The sequence below is a fragment of the Pongo pygmaeus genome, chromosome 9, assembly GCF_028885625.2.
Source record: "Pongo pygmaeus isolate AG05252 chromosome 9, NHGRI_mPonPyg2-v2.0_pri, whole genome shotgun sequence".
Taxonomy (NCBI): Eukaryota; Metazoa; Chordata; class Mammalia; order Primates; family Hominidae; genus Pongo; species Pongo pygmaeus.
In genome coordinates this window covers 70,873,365-70,895,202 of record NC_072382.2, presented here as the reverse complement: position 1 = coordinate 70,895,202, position 21,838 = coordinate 70,873,365, and the positions used below count along the sequence as shown (strand labels likewise).

At 38.5% G+C, this 21,838-nt stretch overlaps 1 protein-coding gene and 1 pseudogene across 2 annotated transcripts in view; one reads left to right on the top strand and one right to left on the bottom strand.

The window, feature by feature from the left end:
- The window catches only part of HBE1 (hemoglobin subunit epsilon 1), a 250,894-nt gene that overhangs the window by 93,300 nt on the left and 135,756 nt on the right, over positions 1-21,838 (bottom strand). The window lies entirely within an intron of this gene.
- Positions 10,110-10,344, top strand: LOC129008872 (transmembrane protein 258-like; annotated as a pseudogene).

Here is a 21,838-nt window from a genome sequence, read left to right as displayed (position 1 = left end):
CATTTCAGTGGAAATCAATCAATCCCTCTGCTACTTAGAACATTATTTTACCCTGCCTGTCTATTGCTGATTTGTATAACATATATGCACAACACTAAGCACATATCTCAGTGCTCAACTGATATTGTTTTCTCAGGTAATTTAACTCACATTGTTTGATTAGCCTATGGCTGACACCATATACATACATACATACTTACACATATACACACATATACACACACAGATACATACCCATACACTATTATATATATTTAATATATATAATGTACACTATTATACTTAATATTTATTTAATATATAATAGTGTGTGTATGTATCTGTGTGTGTTTATATATTATATAAATTTTATATATACATATATATATATATATGAACCAATTATATATATAATTCTTGGGTCTATGTTTTGGGTCACCCGTATTTCAGTCAATGCCCATTGCTCTCCATATGGCCTGCATATATTGGTCCTGTTATACATAGGAATAAGGCATTTTTGACCTCAGACATACATCCAGTTCTCTTGCTTATATGGAGGTGGCTGCTGTTTCTAGAAAATTGCACATGAAGAAATGAGACTTTCTTCAATGAGAGTAAGCCATTTCCCTCAATTACTTTCTTCAATGAGAGTAAACCATTTCCCTCAATTCAAAATGATGAGTCTAGGGAAAGTATCTCTATGAGAAATGTGTTCAGTTAAAACTTTGGTTAACATTTATCAAATAATATTGATAATAATTTGAAAACAGAGATATAATTTCTAATTCAGATGACCATTGTCTTGATAGTTAATTCCAGTTACTACTGAACAGAGAGATGCATTTTCATAAAGTGGTATGAGAGGTCTGGTTTAGGGGTAGATCAGAGATAAGACTAGATAGGGGTGTCTGGCATGTGCAAAATAGCAGAGTTGAAAAACAAACAGTTGGTCATATGTGGAGGGTGGGGAGGAAGGGAGAGACAGAGACAATGCTCATAACTAGAAGATAAAATGGCCTTTTCTGGCTCCAAATACTTTTCAAAGTTGATTGTGTTCAGAGTCTAGGCATGAGACGAGGGGGTTTGTGGTCCTATGGCCAGGTGAAGAGCCAGTATGCATGACTCAAATGATAAGTTTTAAATTAATTTTAAAAGATATTCTTTTGATCAAAATACAGGGTATGATGTGCTTGGACTACACAAGGGGCCACCCAGTGACCAGTCAGCTGGATGTCCCTCATCTCTGGCCTCTGTCATACTGACACTCAGTGATCTATGGCTGCCCACCTACTCTTCATCACAGAAAGGTGGGGATTTTTTAGAATTCTTGGGATGTATAAATAACACGGAGAAAACAAAAATAAAATAATATCTTTACAATAGTTTCCAGGCTAGTAAATGATCTTTATCTGATTAGACCAAAAGATTTTGTTTGTTTTACTCAACTTGGCTGTGTGTCTGTCTGTAGTATGTGTGAAATTTGCCTTTCTCTTTTGTAGCTTCTTGACTGTGTGCTCGAGGATGGTAAATATAACATAGTTCTTATTCCCTACTGTATTACAGAACCTCTCACATAGACCATTTTTAACAAAATATAATTTTTCATTAATATGAATAAATAAAATTTAAAGTGACCCATGTCTTTCTGTGCGTCTGTTAGTTCTTCTGTCTGTTATTGTTCTCTGTATTGTCTTCCAAGATATAGGCAATGTATACTTAATCCTGTTCTTTCTTCCCTTGGGCTTTTGGGAATGAATTCAGGGGGATCTAAGCCACATCAAAGAAAATCTTTCTTGATTCACCCTCTAGGTCCAGTGATCCTGAAACCTGCCATAGCAGGCTAGTATAAAGATAACTAGGATAACAATACATTTTATAAATTCTGTAAATGGACACATTTGACTGACAACCCTGAGTTTCTCTCCTCCCTTTCTGTTCTTCCTTATACTGAAGAGATGTGATGAAGAGACAAGATAAAAAGTCCAAGAGAGGTGAAAGACTGGGACTTGCAGTTTCTCTTTGTGGAGTCCTGTGAAACAGAGCAGAGCTCTGGGATCCCGATGGTCACAGAACAGCATATCAATAGTAGGGTCAAAGACCTCACCCCTCCTCATGATCCTCCCCTCTTCCTCCCGCCCCTCCACGCTGCCAGCCACACTGAGCGCTCAGCTCCTCCCAGGTCCTGGACCTGCAGCCCTGGCCAACATCAAGAGGAATCTTTGCCAAGAATGCCTGGAAGAGACTCAGCCACTCACAGGAAAAGGTCCTCCAGAAGCCAGGGAAAGCTGGTGAGACAAAAGACAAACAGATTGAAGAATATGTCCAGAACTTCAAGCCACAAGAAGCAGAGGGTACCAGACCTGAGAGAACTCTGAGGATGTTTAGAAGCAATCAAAGGCATTCAAGAGACCTTGACGAAGCTGAGTCACTGTGTGAAGTCTGTGCACTGGATTGGTCTGGGCAGGAAGGTGTGAAAATAGTTGTAAGAAAGGTGATGTGCTCTGGGAGGATATCCAAGAAAAATTCATGGATGCATCCTTGCTAACACTGGAAAACTACCTGGACCAATTTCCTGACTTGAAGAATTGCATCACCAAGTGCAGCAGGAAGCTGGTAGACTATGACAGTGCCTGCCCACCTCCATTGGGCTCAGCAGAGCTTCAGGAGGAAGGATAAGAGCCTCTGTCTAAGGCAGAAGTAGAATTTCAGAAAGCATAGAGAAGGTTTGAAGAGTTTAATGTTGACTTACAAGAAAAGTTACCATTATTATAGTCAAGACGAATTGGATTTTATATTAATACTTTCAAAAACATCTCCAGCCTTGAAGCCAAGTTTCATAAGGAAACTGTGGTTCTTTGGTACAAACAGTATGAAGTGATGATGAAACTGGGTGACCAGTATACTGACAAGGCCTTCAACATTCAAAGAGCAACACCCACTGATTTGGGTCCTCTCCACATTGCAAAGATGTCCTCACAGCCTAGGGAGCTTTCATTCCACCTCAGCCCAACAACTAGTTCAAATAAAACATTAGCACCTGCTTCTCCTATGTCAGCACGACCTGAGTCACCCTTGCAGTCCCATCTCTGTCTAAAGTCACTTGACAAAGGAACTGCAGCAGGAAAAATACCATCTTCACAGATTGTCCTAAAGTAAGATAGGTGATGTGTACTGTATCCATAAATCATCTGTAACAGTTATGTTTTCAGTGGTGTGTCATTTCAAATAAACCTTGGGAAATCTCTAACAATTACCTTAAAAAATTTTTAAAAAAAAAGAGTAGGGTCAAGGGCTATAGGGTAGCAAAATTTTCTTAAAGGATCAATGTAATGCCCTGCTGATTCCTATAGTGACATACACTTCAATATAGAGACAAAATCCTGGAAGTTCTTTTAAAAATCTGCTGCAAGCTGAGGGTCCTGACTGTTAGAAGGAAAACTAACAAACAGAAAGGACATCCACACTAAAACCCCATATGTACGACACCATCATCAAAGACCAAAGGTAGATTAAACCACAAAGATGGGGAAAAAACAGAGCAGAAAAACTGGAAACTCTAAAAATCAGAGTGCATCTCCTCCTCCAAAGGAACGCAGCCCCTCACCAGCAACGGAACAAAGCTGGACAGAGAATGACTTTGACAAGTTGAGAGAAGAAGGCTTCAGACGATCAAACTACTCTGAGTTAAAGGAGGAAGTTCAAACCCATGGCAAAAAAGTTAAAAACCTTGAAAAAAAATTAGACAAATGGCTAACTAGAATAACCCATGCAGAGAAGTCCTTAAAGGACCTGATGGAGCTGAAAACCAAGGCACAAGAACTATGTAATGAATGCATAAGCCTCAGTAGCTGATTCGATCAACTGGAAGAAAGGGTATCAGTGATGGAAGATCAAATGAATGAAATGAGGCAAGAAAGGAAGTTTAGAGAAAAAAGAATAAAAAGAAATGAACAAAGCCTCCAAGAAATGTGGGACTATGTGAAAAGACCAAATCTACGTCTGATTGGTGTACCTGAAAGTGATGGGGAAAATGGAAACAAGTTGGAAAACACTCTGCAGGATATTATCCAGGAGAACTTCCCCAATCTAGCAAGGCAGGCCAACATTCAGATTCAGGAAATACAGAGAACGCCACAAAGATACTCCTCGAGAAGAGCAACTCCAAGACACATAATTGTCAGATTCACCAAAGTTGAAATGAAGGAAAAAATGTTAAGGGCAGCCAGAGAGAAAGGTCAGGTTACCATCAAAGGGAAGCCCATCAGACTAACAGCGGATCTCTCGGCAGAAATCCTACAAGCCAGAAGAGAGTGGGGGCCAATATTCAACATTCTTAAAGAAAAGAATTTTCAAACCAGAATTTCATATCCAGCCAAACTAAGCTTCATAAGTGAAGGAGAAATAAAATATTTTACAGACAAGCAAATGCTGAGAGATTTTGTCACCACCAGGCCTGCCCTAAAAGAGCTCCTGAAGGAAGCACTAAACATGGAAAGGAACAACCGGTACCAGCCACTGAAAAAACATGCCAAATTGTAAAGACCATCAAGGCTAGGAAGAAACTGCATCAACTAACAAGCAAAGTTACCAGCTAACATCATAATGACAGGATCAAATTCACACATAACAATATTGACCTTAAACATAAATGGGCTAAATACTCCAATTAAAAGACACAGACTGGCAAAATGGATAAAGAGTCAAGACCCATCAGTGTGCTGTATTCAGGAAACCCATCTCACATGCAGAGACACACATAGGCTCTAAATAAAGGGATGGAGGAAGATCTACCAAGCAAATAGAAAACAAAAAAAGGCAGGGGTTGAAATCCTAGTCTCTGATAAAACAGACTTTAAACCAACAAAGGTCAAAAGAAACAAAGAAGGCCATTACATAATGGTAAAGGGATCAATTCAACAAGAAGAGCTAACTACCCTAAATATATATGCACCCAATACAGGAGCACCCAGGTTCATAAAGCAAGTCCTTAGAGACCTACAAAGAGACTTAGACTCCCACACAATAATAATGGGAGACTTTAACACCCCACTGTCAACACTAGACAGATCAATGAGACAGAAAGTTAACAAGGATATCCAGGAATTGAACTCAGCTCTGCACCAAGCGGACCTAATAGACATCTACAGAACTCTCCACCCCAAATCAACAGAATACACATTCTTTTCAGCACCACACCACACCTATTCCAAAATTGACAACATAGTTGGAAGTAAAGCACTTCTCAGCAACTGTAAAAGAATAGAAATTATAACAAACTGTCTCTCAGACCACAGTGCAATCAAACTAGAACTCAGGATTAAGAAACTCACTCAAAACTGCTCAACTACATGGAAACTGAACAACCTGCTCCTGAATGACTACTGGGTACATAACAAAATGAAGGCAGAAATAAAAATGTTCTTTGAAACCAAACAGAACAAAGACACAACATACCAGAATCTCTGGGACACATTCAAAGCAATGTGGAGAGGGAAATTTATAGCACTAAATGCCCACAAGAGGAAGCAGGAAAGATCTAAAATTGACACCCTAACATCACAATGAAAAGAACTAGAGAAGCAAGAGCAAACACATTCAAAAGCTAGCAGAAGACAAGAAATAACTAAAATCAGAGCAGAACTGAAGGAAATAGAGACACAAAAAAAACCTTCAAAAAATCAATGAATCCAGAAGCTGGTTTTTTGAAAAGATCAACAAAATTGATAGACCACTAGCAAGACTAATAAAGAAGAAAAGAGAGAAGAATCAAATAGACACAATAAAAAATGATAAAGGGGATATCACCACCAATCCCACAGAAATACAAACTACCATCAGAGAATACTATAAACACCTCTACACAAATAAACTAGAAAATCGAGAAGAAATGGATAAATTCCTCGACACATACACCCCCCCAAGACTAAACCAGGAAGAAGTTGAATCTCTGAATAGACCAATAACAGGCTCTGAAATTGAGGCAATAATTAATAGCTTACCAACCAAAAACAGTCCAGGACCAGATGGGTTCACAGCCGAATTCTACCAGAGGTACAAGGAGGAGCTGGTACCATTCCTTCTGAAACTATTCCAATCAATAGAAAAAGAGGGAATCCTCCCTAACTCACTTTATGAGGCCAGCATCATCCTGATACCAAAGCCTGGCAGAGACACAACAAAAAAAGAATTTTAGACCAATATCTCTGATGAACATCGATGCAAAAATCCTCAATAAAATACTGGCAAACTGAATCCAGCAACACATCCAAAAGCTTATCCACCATGATCAAGTAGGCTTCATCCCTGGGATGCAAGGCTGGTTCAACATATGCAAATCAATAAATGTAATCCAGCATATAAACAGAACCAAAGACAAAACCCACATGATTATCTCAACAGGTGCAGAAAAGGCCTTTGACAAAATTCAACAACCTTTCATGCTAAAAACTCTCAATAAATTAGGTATTGATGGGACATATCTGAAAACAATAAGAGCCATCTATGACAAACCCACAGCCAATATCATACTGAATGGACAAAAACTGGAAGCATTCCCTTTGAAAACTGGCACAAGACAGGGATGCCCTCTCTCACCACTCCTATTCAACATAGTGTTGGAAGCTCTGGCCAGGGCAATCAGGCAGGAGAAGGAAATAAAGGGTATTCAATTAGGAAAAGAGGAAGTCAAATTGTCCCTGTTTGCAGATGACATGATTGTATATCTAGAAAACCCCATTGTCTCAGCCCAAAATCTCCTTAAACTGATAGGCAATGTCAGCAAAGTCTCAGGATACAAAATCAATGTGCAAAAATCACAAGCATTCTTATACATCAATAACAGACAAACAGAGAGCCAAATCATGAGTGAACTCCCATTCACAATTGCTTCAAACAGAATAAAATACCTAGGAATCCAACTTACAAGGGATGTCAAAGACCTCTTCAAGGAGAACTACAAACCACTGCTCAAGGAAATAAAAGAGGATACAAACAAATGGAAGAACATTCCATGCTCATGGGTAGGAAGAATCAATATCATGAAAATGGCCATCCTTCCCAAGGTAATTTACAGATTCAATGCCATCCCCATCAAGCTACCAATGACTTTCTTCACAGAATTGGAAAAAACTACTTTAAAGTTCATATGGAACCGAAAAAGAGCCTGCATTGCAAAGTCAATCCTAAGCCAAAAGAACAAAGCTGGAGGCATAACACTACCTGACTTCAAACTATACTACAAGGCTACAGTAACCAAAAGAGCATGGTACTGGTACCAAAACAGAGATATAGACCAATGGAACAGAACAGAGGCCTCAGAAATAATGCTGCATATCTACAACCATCTGATCTTTGACAAACCTGACAAAAACAAGAAATGGGGAAAAGATTCCCTATTTAATAAATGGTGCTGGGAAAACTGGCTAGCCATATGTAGAAAGCTGAAACTGGATCCCTTCCTTACACCTTACACAAAAATTAATTCAAGATGGATTAAAGACTTAAATGTTAGACTTAAAACCATAAAAACTCTGGAAGAAAACCTCGGCAATACCATTCAGGACATAGGCATGGGCAAGGACTTCATGTCTAAAACACCAAAAGCAATGGCAATAAAAGCCAAAATGGACAAATGGGATCTAATTAAACTAAAGAGCTTCTGCACAGCAAAAGAAACTATCATCAGAGTGAACAGGCAACCTACAGAATGTGAGAAAATGTTTGTAATCTACTCATCTGACAAAGGGCTAATATCCACAATCTACAATGAACTCAAACAAATTTACAACAAAAAAACAAGCAATCCCATCAAAAAGTGGGTGAAGGATATGAACAGACACTTCTCAAAAGAAGACATTTATGCAGCCAAAAGACACATGAAAAAATGCTCTTCATCACTGGCCATCAGAGAAATGCAAATCAAAACCATAATGAGATACCATCGCACAGCAGTCAGAATGGCGATCATTAAAAAGTCAGGAAACAACAGGTGCTGAAGAGGATGTGGAGAAGTAGGAACACTTTTACACTGTTGGTGAGATTGTAAACTAGTTCAACCATTGTGGAAGTCAGTGTGGCGATTCCTCAGGGATCTAGAACTAGAAATACCATTTGACCCAGCCATCCCATTACTGGGTAGATACCCAAAGGATTATAAAACATGCTGCTATAAAGACACATGCACACGTATGTTTATTGTGGCACTATTCACAATAGCAAAGACTTGGAACCAACCCAAATTTCTGACAATGATAGAATGGATTAAGAAAATGTGGCACATATACACCATGGAATACTATGCAGCCACAGAAAATGATGAGTTCATGTCCTTTGTAGGGACATGGATGAAGCTGGAAACCATCATTCTCAGCAAACTATCGCAAGGACAAAAACCAAACACCGCATGTTCTCACTCATAGGTGGAAATTGAACAATGAGAACACATGGACACAGGAAGGGGAACATCACACACTGGGGCCTGTAGTGGAGTGGGGGCAGGGGGGAGGGATAGCATTAGGAGATATACCTAATGCTAAATGACGAGTTAATGGGTGCAGCACACCAACATGGCACATGTATACATATGTAACAAACCTGCACGTTGTGCACAGGTACCCTAAAACTTAAAGTATAATAATAAAATAAATAAATAAATAAATCTGCTGCAAAAGGGCCATCCTCCCTACATTTTCTTTTCTACCCCTATGTGATGCTTAAAATAAATCTTATTTCTGGAAATGAGGCTAATTCCCAAAACTAGATGCAGGAAGAAACCTTAGCCACGCCTGTTCCAGAGTTCCAAATCCCTCAGGCTGGGAGAATAAAGAAGTAGGGAGGAGGGAGGAGTGGGCCTTATGGAGGAGTTTCTGAAACTAATATTCTTTGCAGCTTGGCTTCTGAGTATAATCTAAAAAGGTGGTGTTGGATCCAATATCTTGACCAGGCTTAGAGGTTCATAGTCACATCTATGGCAACAATGAACACACTTATGAACAGGTCGGTAAAGGACTCCAGTGTGTCTTGGCCTAGAGGCTCAGCATAGGCAATAGGGGGCATGGCAGGGCAGAATTGGCAGTAGACGGTTGGCTTATTAGAGATTGCAGAGAGGGAAATGCAGTAATATATCAGTCAAGATGTGATGGGGTATAAGAATGTATCATCCCAAAGACTCCCTAAAATCTTTAGAACTTGGCTTCTGAATAATCTCTTTTGCAAATTCCTAGAAGAGGGAAAATCCTAGATCTCCTTTTTCATTCCCTAGCAGAGAGATCTAGTGAGGAAAAAATCAAGTTGAAAACCCACGGGAATAGAGAATGATATCTCTGGTGTAGTTCCAGACTCTGGTTTGGATTATCTGTTTCCTTTGTTGCTCTCTTCAGGCTGCATAAACCAGCTTCCTCTTTGCCTCTATGTGTTCTACCAAGTATTTACTCCCAAAAAAGATGAAATTAGAGTGAGGATGGGGGACACTGTAATGACAAGGGTCATTACTAACAGAAAGAAAAACTTACCAAATAGATTAGTCTCAGATTGAGTAAAGCAAACTTTGACATGAGGCACAATGCTTTAAATTGCTGCATATTCCCAGAAATGAGCCTAGTATCCATCAGAAAATGTATGTAAATCCTTATAAACCAAAGTCAGAGAGAGCTTGTTGGTTCACTTCATTCCGTGCTGAGCTATCAGCACTGCAGATTTTGAAGATCTCAACCACACTCAGATAGAGAATGATAGTGGATCCAGTGTCACTGTCAGGTGATGGGGGTGGATAAGGTAAAATGTCTACTATTTTCACCAGCAGGGGAAACTACCCAGATGAAAATGGTGCTGGATGCTTTGGGCAAAAAGCCATTCAGAGCCATAATCAACTACGACGATGGTCAGGAATTTAGTGTATTTGTAGGTCAGATGATCAGTCTATGGCTTTGGAAAATTGGGAACATTAGTTGTTGAGCCTTATAATGAGAATGTGATGATTAAATCAGGTCTACTGGCTACCATGAATCAGAATAGATAACATTGTTAGATATAATTACCTAGTCAGAGAGCAGAGATGAAGTCAGGAAAGCAAAAGATAAGAAATAACAGAAGTCTTCCAGTGGCAGAGTGGCGGCTTAGCCTGCTGGGGAAAAATGGAGCTCAAGGCCATGAGCAGATACAACAGCCCAGTGAACCCGGCTGTCTTCCCCCATCTGATTGTAGTGCTTTCGGCCATCGGCATGTTCTTCACCACCTGGTTCTTTGTTTATGAGGTCACCTCTACCAAGTACACTTGTGATATCTATAAAGAGTATCTCCTTGGTGGCCTCACTCTTCATAGGCTTTGAAGTCCTCTTCCTGCTGCTCTGGGTTGGCATCTACGTGTGAGTGCCCAAGAGTAACAACCAGGTGGCTTCACTGAATCCCTGCTTTTGTAAATTAATTTTTTTTCTATTGCTGGAAGTGTCCCGCCTGTTGCTCATAATAAAGGCAGATGTATGGCAAAAAAAAAAAAGAAAGAAAGAAATAATAGAAGTTAGGCAGGGATTGGGGCATGAAGGTTGAAAACCAGAAGGAAAAGGAGCCCAAGGAAATGCAAATGTTGTAAAATGTGCTAAGTAGATGTCTGGGCGGCATTCCTCCATGAGAAAAAGCTTAAGGGAAGAAAGAGACCCTGAGTGTCTTGAAAACTCAAAGTTTTACGAACAGAATGATTGGTCTGGATAAATCATTTTTCATCAATACAGGATCTCAAGTGTTTCCCCGCAATGAACCCAACCCCACACACACACACACACACACACACACACACACACACACACACACACACACAGGTTAGTGGACAGGCATCGTTTTTCAAGTCATGATGCAGCAGTCTTGGAATTACGGATTTCTTTTTTTTTTTTTTACTTCAAGCTATGGTATTGAGTACATGATCCTAATCACCAATTAATTGTTCCTTTAAGCCCTTAACCTCTTGACACACATACACACACACTCTCACACAAAAGCACACATATACACAATCATAAACACAGATCACCACCACTCAGCTCCATGAGGTACACTCACTATTTTTTTTTTTATTATTATTATTATTATTATTATACTTTAGGTTTTATGGTACATGTGCGCAACATGCAGGTAAGTTACATATGTATACATGTGCCATGCTGGTGCGCTGCACCTACCAACTCGCCATCTAGCATTAGGTATAACTCTCAGTGCTATCCCTCCCCCCTCCCCCCACCCCACAACTGTCCCCGAAGTGTGATGTTCCCCTTCCTGTGTCCATGTGTTCTCATTATTTTTATTAAACCAAGCACAGATACCAAGTTTTTGAGTGTGAATGGAGAAAGAAGATATATTGAGGTAGATTTTTCTCATAGATACCACTAAGATTATATTGTCTGGAATCTTATGTGACACAGAAAAAGAACAACTCTGCCATTTCGCCATTTGCTTGTGTTTGGACTTGTGAAGGCCTTTCCATCATTCTGTTATTGGAAAGCAGGAAAGTAGCATTTTCATGAGGATTCTATTAAAAACTAGGGACCATATGCAATACATCCAGACTATATTTATTGTACAATAGAAAGCAATTATGGTAGCAATTATGTTCCCTAGCTGTCTTCTCTCTTTGCAAACCCCAGCCCCCACTCAGCATGACATGGCAGTTATAAAAATAGGCAACTCAGACCCATTTCTGTAAAGGAGGAGAAGCTTGTGTTAGGAATGGAAGAATGCCTGGGCTGGAGAACAGGGCTTCACAACAGTGTAGTGATAGATTCACCCACATATTATGTGATGTGGACCTCTGAGCCAGGTACTGTCTCACTCTCCATGGTTGCAATATGGTTGATTATAGATTCAATAAAGGAAGAGGTATCTCAACACTAAAGAAAGAGTAAAATTTTCAGGGCTCAACAAGCGACCACCTAAGGGCAAAATATTTTCCTAAATTTTGACAAACTTTAAGTTCAAAAAGCTCATCTAGCTATGACAAAGTTTGACATAGTTAGATGAGCTTTTGATCTGTGCACTTTCCCTTGACCTTGACCACCAATCTTGACTTCACAAAAACATTGGAATTTGGGGGGATATGGAGGCAAGCCAAATGTAGAAACAGGAGGTCATGGTAATACTATGATGCAGTTTAGGAGCTATGTGATGTGTCATTTGTGTGACAGGCTATGAGAGCTGCACATCTTTCTGTTTAGAAATTCCTGCCATATTTGTAATTCTCAATGGTCAGTCTCCTTGCTAGATTATAAATTCAACTACATGCCAGCTTTAAGCACAGTGCTTTGAAGAGAGTAGGAGATTAAAAAATATTCTGTATTAAATGAAAAAATAAACTAAGCATGAGAGGTATTTCTGTGTCTCTCTATTCCTCTTCTCACTCCATCTTCATGTGCATCTCTGGATATCTCTGATTTTGTGCACTCTAAGGCAGCCTTCTAAGCTGTATGCCCATCCAGCATATGACAGAAGACTCTTCAAAGTAAATGATCAAAGTCCCTTGTTTACAAGGTCCCCCCACCCTCTTCCTTCCTGAGCATGTGTTCTGGATATGCTGAAGCCAACCTCACAGGACTTTGTCACCTTTCCTAAGTTTCTATTAGTGAATTACCATTTAATATAGTTTTATGAAATGATTTTAGTAAATAATTTTTAATCATTGTAGCTTCTACAGTAGATACACAAGGAGAAGCAGAGAGAGAGGGAAAAAAATTACATAACAGAAGACTACAAGGGGATTTCTCAAGCAACTGCTTCTTCTTGTCATTCTTGTCACAGCAGTGAATCTTGGGCAAATAAGGGACACTCAATAAAACCAAGTGTGTCAATAATCATGCTTGTAATAACTTTGAATTCAAGTGGTAGCTTATCACAGCTGCTAAATAACTTTTCTTCTTTGTCTGGTGAGTTCTGTAGACATTTAGAGTATGGGGCTGGCAACTGTGTTTCAAATAAGTTCTCTATTATATCAGGACCCCATGGAAACATCTAGTGAACCAGAAGGGCTGGTGGTGAGAACAGTGTTATTAGAATACCACTGGTGTTTGCCAGCTGTGGAAAACATGGGTATAGAGCATACACTGATGCCAAAGGCAAACCAATGCATGACTGGTCCCGGCATGGCAACAAGTAACCAAATATGGGATGAGAGACAAGATCAAGCATACTGTAGAAATCACTGTGAAGAGATGCATAAAAAGGAAAAGGCAACCCAATTCTGGTCTGCCAGTCAGCAACCATTTTCCTATCTATGAACATGATAGAATATGGCTGTACTACCTTGAAGATTTTTCACAAAGCATATTGATACACAAAAACATTATCGAGATGCACATGTCATCGGTTTGCCATGACAGGGCTCTTGGTGTGAATCTGACTACTGTCTTAACACACCTCCAAATGTGTTGAGGCCCTAATGAGAAACACACCTGATTTTATTCAACCCAAACTGATACATTTAAATTGTCCTGTAATTATAAAAAAAATAGATATAAGCTTTTGAGGGCAGATATTATAATCCAGGCATCATCTTCATTACCCACATTGTCTAGCACATTATAGATGCTTAGTATGTGCTGGCTTGATGACAGGATGAAGTTTAAGTTGCTAACCATTCTTAGAGGAACTCTCCTTACCTCTTGGGTTCTGAAGGGTCTGACAGTGACCAGAGAGGCACGAAGGGGGCAGGCTCAGCATAATCACCAGCACTGAGAACCACACAAACTGAAGCACTGCTAGGTGCTGGCTAGTGGGAGACTTAAGACCAACCAACCACGCTATGGAGCAACCAGGTAATCAGCATGTTTGGGGGCTGTTAATGGAAAAGTTGCTGAGGGCTATGCTTATTGTCCAGTTCTGTGTGACTTAGAGGTGAACCCAGTGGGCAAAATAACAAACAGTATGTGAAGAGGATAGAGCAAGCCTTAAGTAGGAAGTTAAGGATCAGGGAAACAGGAAGGAAAATCAGTAGGAAAGTATAGAAGACAAAGGAGAAAGGGCCAGAGAAACAGAAAGAAGAATCTGAAAAGGAGCTCAAGGGAAGGTCCCTCTGGGGGTAGCATGTTAAAGAAAAGGGAGGCCAGGCACAGTGACTCATGCCTGTAATCCCAGCACTTTGTGTGGCCGAGGTGGGAGGATCACCTGAGGTCAAGAGTTCAAGACCAGCCTGACCAATATGGTGAAACCCTGTCTCTAATAAAAATACAAAAAAATTAGCCAGGCCTGGTGGCAGGCACCTGTAATTGCAGCTACTCGGGAGGCTGAGGTAGGAGAATTGCTTGAACCTGGGAGGCAGAGGTTGCAGTGAGCCGAGATCGCGCCATTGCACTCCAGCAGCCTGGAAGGCAAAAGCAAGATGAGAAAGAAAAAAAGAGAGAAAGAGAGAAAGAGAGAGAGGGAGGGAGGGAGGGAGGGGGGAAGGAAGGGAAGGAAGGAAGGGAAGGAAGGAAGGGAAGGGAAGGAAGGGAAGGAAGGAAGGGAAGGAAGGGAAGGAAGGGAAGGAAGGGAAGGAAAGGAAGGAAGAGAAGAAGAAGAAGGGGAAGGAGAAGGAGAAGAGGAGGAGAAGGAAAGGAAAGGAAAGAAAGGAAAGAAAGGAAAGGAAAGGACGAAGGAAGGAAGGAAATCAGGGTATTCACTTGAGATTCAAAGTCTTTAGAATAAAAATTAAAATTTGGGAAAATAAGTTTGTATTGATGACTAATTCCAATCCCAAGCAAGGGTCTCTGTGCAATGCAGGACTGGGAAGGTTTAGGCAGGGGTGCTATCTGATTCATGAGACAACAGGCACAAAGTTTTAGTCCCTCCCTGGACTTGGTGTCATCTCTTGAGCACATGCCTAATGGTCTCCTAACATTCGCCTCCCAAAGTTTGAAAATGCTTCCACCTCCCCCTGCAGTCCATGAACCAGGATAAAATTCTCTAGCAACAGAGACCAAAGACAGTCTGTCAACTCTCAGGAATGTGGTTCTGAAGAAAGAGAAGCTCTGCCACACATACACATGCTACCTTGCAAAGCCACTTAGTGACATAGAGTTTTAGTTATTTCATTGTGAAGTGGAATAAAATCATTTTGAAAGGAGATTTTTGAAGTTAAAACTGTTGCCACAAAGGATTCACAATCCAGACCCTAAGAGAGGGTTCTTGGATCTCGTGCCCAAGAAAGAATTTGGGGCAAATCCATACAGAAAAGTGAAAGCAAGTCAATTAAGAAAGTAAAGGAATAAAAGAATGGCTACCCTATAGGCAGAACAGCCCTGAGGACTGCTTGTTGCCCATTTTTATGGTTATTTATTGCTGATATGCTGAACAAGGGGTATTATTCATGCCTCCCCTTTTCAGACCGCATAGCATAACTTCCTGATGTTGCCATGGCATTTCTAAACTGTCATAGTGCTGGTGGGAGAGTAGCAGTGAGGACTACCAGAGGTCCCTCTCATCACAATCCTGGTTTGGTGGGTTTCAGCCGGCTTCTTTACTGCAACCTGTTTTATCAGCAATGTCTTTATGACCTGTATCTTGTGCCAACCTCCTATCTCATCCTGTGACTTAGAATGCCTAACTCTCTGGGAATACAGCCCAGTAGGTCTCAGCCTTATTTTACCCAAATCCTATTTAAGATGGAGTTGCTCTGGTTCAAACGCCTCTGACAAAAGGAACAAAAATGTTGTTTCTGATATGCTAGTACTCAGAATAGAGACACTTGCACAATATATGCATTCAAAAATGTATTTTTTTACTTGTGCTTTCTGCCTATATCTATTTTTATGTCCTCATGTTTAAATCTTGACCAAGGCTATGCATTTTCCTATCCTTACTCAGCAGTTTGTGAGGAATCAGACGTTCTTCAAAGTTTCCCTTCTACCAGAGTAGAGCTACTTCTCTTCTAATTATATCTTACACCCCACAACTAACCCAAGCTTCACTTGGTTCTTTGCTCCTATGGAGACCCAGGCTCACTCAGAATTCTCTTTGTTTTTTCCTCTGCCATTCAGATTTGTTGCATCTTCAACCAATAACTTAACTATGAACCAGCATGAAAAATCCTGTTAAGTGTTCTGTAGGCTTCTTGAAACCCATTGTTTCATGCTTCTTCATACAGTCTTATGCAGTAGTTTTGGGAATTAAACAGTTTGGTTTAGAATCCCACCTTCCACTTATTGGCTGCGTATCCTTTAGCAAAGCACTTTATCTTTCTGTGTTTTGGTCCACTCATCTTTAAGTGGGGATACCAATAGTATCCACATGCTTGAATTATTTTAATGATTAAATACATTAATATGTCTAACATGTTCAATAGTGCCTGGTCCATTGTAAGTATTATAGCAATCATTGCTGCTATTATTACTATAATCATCATTGAAAATTTTGTGAAAATGAGACCATTTGACCTTTGGGCTGAGAAGATACTCTGTCTGGCTCTGACAAAGGAAATAAAAACCTTTAAAAAGCTCTCTCACAATCATAATACTTGAGGTTACACAAGATATTCTAACATAAAGACTTGTGTTTTATTCTCACATGCATCCTGTGAGAAGGCAGAGCATAGTAGAGGTTTCAGTTTTATCTGTCAAGAGAAAAATTTGAGGTTTCTAAACATTGAGTTACTCAAAATATTATGCTTTAAAACTGAAGGAAGCAAAACCTCAGCATAGGCCTTCTGAAAGCTTATGATGGCTTTTTTTTTTTTTTTCCCAGGGCAAAGTGTTCTTAGGAGCAAGATGTTGGAATTTACACCATTTTTATGTGGATTAAGAGAGGTTTCCTTCTGAGGATGTTGGAAGCCTCTGCTCAGAAACTTTTTCCTTCCGGATCATGCTTACAGATCTGATTACACCCAAGAAGCCTAAATTGTGTGTCAGCCAACTAGATGTGGACAAGATAGTTTTTAGCCTCCTTCTGGGACTAGATACTCATTCATCAAGATGAGTGCCTTTGAAGCAGAATCTGTGATAGGGTTGTTGGGCCACCTAGAGACATATGGCCATGACTAGGATCTAAGGTTAGACATACAGAAAGGATGAAGTCTTTAAAAATAGGCATTCATTCATTTATTCATCCATTCACACATATAACCTGAGTCCCTACTGATTTTCTAGTACTGAATTAGGCCAACATGATAGAAGAAGATACGTATGCCCACGTGTGTGGGGTAGTAGAAACAAAGTCACGGCTTAACAAATATTAATTAAAGTTATTATTACTAGTTAGTGGAATACTATTAACAATAATATTTTGGCAGCCACTATTTGCAAATGTAACACTTTTAGGAGAATTACATCTATTATACCTCAGTAAAACTCTATGAAACAGACTTTTTACATATTTTTTCTGGATAAAAAATCTGATAATTTGAGATATTTTTAAAATTATACAACTAGTAAGTAGTTGAATTTTTAAAATTTTCCATTCAATATCCTAAATATGTCTATGATATAAATTTAAAAAATTATGTATACTCCATGTATATTAAATATAAAGTAAAGACATTTTATCCTTACCTTTCTATCCTCCCTGGAGATAATTTCCCTTTATAATCTGCCATACATTTCTCTGCACCTTTTCTACACATTTATATATACATATATGAACATATTCAAATAAATAGTCCTATTGGCTGGTAGCAAGGGCTGTGTGTAGCACTGTTATTTCCATGATGCCACACTAAAATCAGTGCTGCTTGTCTGCATTTTTGTGTTATAGTGAATGTAGACTAAAATCCAAAATAAGTCAGCAGTTGTTAGAAGTGATGACCTCATTGGGTTTTGCTATCAACATAGAAAGAAAGGGAAGACATTTTCTCAGGATTTTTACTCAAGGAAAGGCAGTGGGGAAAGAGGCTTTGGTATCCTGTGTCAATCTGTATCAATAAGATCTTCAAACTTCCCTCTGCATGGACCCAGGTGAGTCAGTGTTCCACAAACCTCTCCTGCCATCTTATGGTTTGTACAGCATGTGCAAGCTGCTTCTATAGAAATGCATATAGAAAATACAGATATATAAATGCTAGAGGCTACCAAGTTGTAATTTAAAAATAATGATCATATTCATCAATGTATTTATTATTATTCTTATCATTAACAGTCAGCCTTTTATAGTAAATCCTAAAGTTGAAGGTTTGAATGTTTAATGCTATGAAATATTAAATAAGTGATGATAGTATCTTTTATGCTGACTGTCCAGGATTGGAAATGCTACATACAGCAAAGTGAGATAGGCATTTTATGTATATCATCTACAAAGACTAAACTAAAATAGCTGGGTTGTCAGGTCAGAGCAATTTACAGGGAAAATTAAATTCAAATCTTCAGAGGAGCATTTGTTGATATGTCTCTGTCCAATTTGGGGGCAATAATTTAATGCCAGAAAATATCTATTCTTTATCTCACTCTCTTTCATTCTTCCTTTCTTTCTCCCGTTCTCACTCTTTCTTTCTGTGTTTAGAAATGAATAATAGAATAACTAAATACATTTATTTAACAAGCAGTCATTGTTCAGTTGTTTGTTTATCTAATGAGAGGCCTCTCTATTTTAGCAACTACTAGGTACATAGAATATATCGGTGCATATATTCTCTGTTTCTATGAAGCTTGTATTTTAACAGGGAAAGGAAATAAAAAAGTAACAAAAATAATTACAACCTCATATAGCTGCTATGAAAGAAACAAAAAATTTGATGCAATAGAGAATAACAAAATTTATGTAAGCTAGTGTGACAAATGCGGGTTCTGAGAGGAGGTAATATTTCAGCTGTGACCTGAGAGTTGTAGAGGCAAAAGAAGTATTGCCATAGTGGTATTGGTCCTGGAGCTCTGGTTCAATGAGCAGACAGAAGGAAGAGAACCATATGATCATACTTCAGGAAAAAGACTTACACATGATTGGGGCTACCCAAAGGGACTGGTTTTTCCAAGAGCAGATAATTTGAGTGATAAAAATAGTGATTTTGAACCCTTCCTTCTGCTAGCCCTAGCTATGGACCACCATGGATATTGAAGTAAGGGCTTTGTTTTGGAGTTACTCTCCACACATTCTGAGTATATACAAGGGCACTGAAATATTCTAGAAAGTCCACAGAACATTCTGATGTTTATACTCTAAGCCACACAGCACCTTTCCCCGGATCTAGGGTCTTTCACATTAGGTTAATTTTTTAAAAACTCAAACACAGAAGTTCAAAAAAATTGAATATATAATTCTCATTCTCTGTGGCTCATAAACATTGACTAGAGAAATTGATGAAACTGTAAAACCCTGAGTTGTAGCCCGGAGATATAAAATTTCAACATAAAGAATGAACAGAATGACCAGAGGCAGAGGTACCCCGAGAGACAGCGATAGCTGTATCTTAAGAGTACTGACATAAAAAATAGAGAAAAACATATATCTCATTATATCCAAAGGGTTACATAAGTTTTAAGAGTGGAAATAACATGAAGGACCTTAAACAATTAGGAAACAGAAATTTGACTTGCTTCAGATAAAAGCTTTTAAAATATTTTATCTAAAACAAGTAAGCTTGTTCAAAAAATATAGGATATATGTGTACATGATTACTTCAATAAAGCAAATTAACCTATCCATCAATCCAACACCTTCCATAGTTACCTTTTGCTTTTTCTTTGTGTAAGGGCATCTAACATCTACTGTCATAACAAATGTTTAGTTTACAGTACAGTATTAAGTCCTCATGCCATACACTAGATCTCTAAACTTATTTATCCTACACAGCTGCAAGTTTATAATCTTTGACCTACTTCTCCCTATTTTTCTTTCTTCCCCTTTTTACACTGTTTCTATGTATTTGACCTTATTTTTCTTTTGAGATTCCACATATAAGTAAAATCATGCCTTTATTTGTTTCTGTGACTGGTTTATTTCACTTAGCAAAATGTACTCTAGGTTTATACATAATGTCGCAAGTGGCAATATCTCCTTTTTTTAAGGCTGAATAATATTATGATATCATATATACATATGATATATACCACAATATCATATACAGACCTGTCACAATTTCTTTATCTGTTCATCTATATAAGATACCACTTAGATTGTTTCCATGTCTTGGCTATTGTGAATAATGCTGCAATTAACATGAGTGCAGATATCTCTAGAAAATGCTATTTTATTTATTTTGGATACATAAACAGTAGAGGAATTTCTTCATCATACAATAACTCTATTTTTAGTTGTTTGAGAAACTTCCATACTGTTTTCTATAATAGCTGGTGAGAATGTAAGTTAACATAGCCATGCACAAGAGTTCTCCTTTCTCCACAGCCTCTCCAACCCCCATCTCTTGTCTTTTTTGATAATAGCCATCTCAACAGGTGTGAGTGATACTTGTGGTTTTGATTTGCATTTTCCTGATGATTGGTGATGTAGTCCACCTTTTCATATGCCTGCTGACCATTTGCATGTCTTCAGAAAAATGTATATTCAGATCCTTTGCTCATTTTTACTTAGGTTACTATTATATTTTTTGATATTTAGTTGATTGAGTTCCTTATATATTTTGGGTATTAGACCTGTATCAGATATATGATCTGTAAATATTTTCTCCCAAACTGTTCCTTTTGATGATTGTTTTCTTTGCTGTGCAGAAGATATTTAGTTTGATTTTGCTCCACTTGTTCATTTTTGCTTTTGTTACCTGAGCTCTGGAACATTTTATAGAAAACAATTTGAAAATTTTTATGAAACCACAGAACACCCCCAAATAGCCAAAACAATCTTGAGAAAGAAAAACCAAGTTGATGGCAGCACACTTTCTGATTTCAAATTATATTACAAAGCTATAGTAATCAAAAAAGTATGGTACTATCATATAAATAGACAGATAGACCAAATTGAACAGAATAAAGAGCCCAGAAATAAATTTATATATATACAGTCAAGTAATTCTCAACAAGGCCACCAACACAATAGGGGAACGATAGTCTCTTCAACAAATAGTGTTGGGAAAACTGGATATCCAAATGCGAAAGAATAAAACTGGACCTTTACCTTAAACCATAAGTCAACTCAAAATAGATTAAAGACATAAATGTAAGACCTGAAATCACAAAACTCCTAGAAGAACATGTATAGAGATAGCTGCTTGATATCAGTCTCAGCAATTTTTTGAATATTGTCTTGATTTGAAGAAAATTTTCACTGGAAATCTATATTGACCGATTTTTTCTTTCACAAATAAAGTTCCAGTTTTTTTTCAGGTTTCCGTTGTTTCCTCTAATAATTTTCTTGTATGCAATGTGTCTTTTTCTATGTCTGCTTTTAAGATTGGTATACATTTGTTGTTTATGCCATTTGTAAGATATGCGTTTAGTTGTATGTTTTATTTTTTAATTGACATTACTCAAGATTTGCTAAAGATATGAATTAATAGATTTTCTTTATGTCCAAATTTTGAAACATTCAGTCAATAATTCTTCAAAAAATGTTTAACCCATTTTTTCTCTCCTTTTAGGATTCTAATTTCACATATGGTGGACAGCTTGATACTTTCCCACAAGTCTGGCTTTCTGGGTTTCTCTCCCTGGCTGCTTCTCTCACCATGTGATCTCTTTGCATGCACTTGCTCTCTGTCTGCTTTCTGCCATGTTTGGAACCAGCATGAGACCTTTATCAGATGCAACCGCCCGATCTTGGACTTTTAAGTCACCAGAATCATGAACCAAACAAAACTTAAAAAAAAAAAATAAGCTACCCAGACTCAGGTACTCTGTTACAGAAAACAAAACATGCAAAATACACTAAAACTTTAGCCCAACTTGGAGTGGGGAGAAGAGATGGTTTCCCAAAAGGGGTCTCTCTGAAAAGTTTCCACAATGAAAATGAAAATCGATTCCCTTTCAGAATG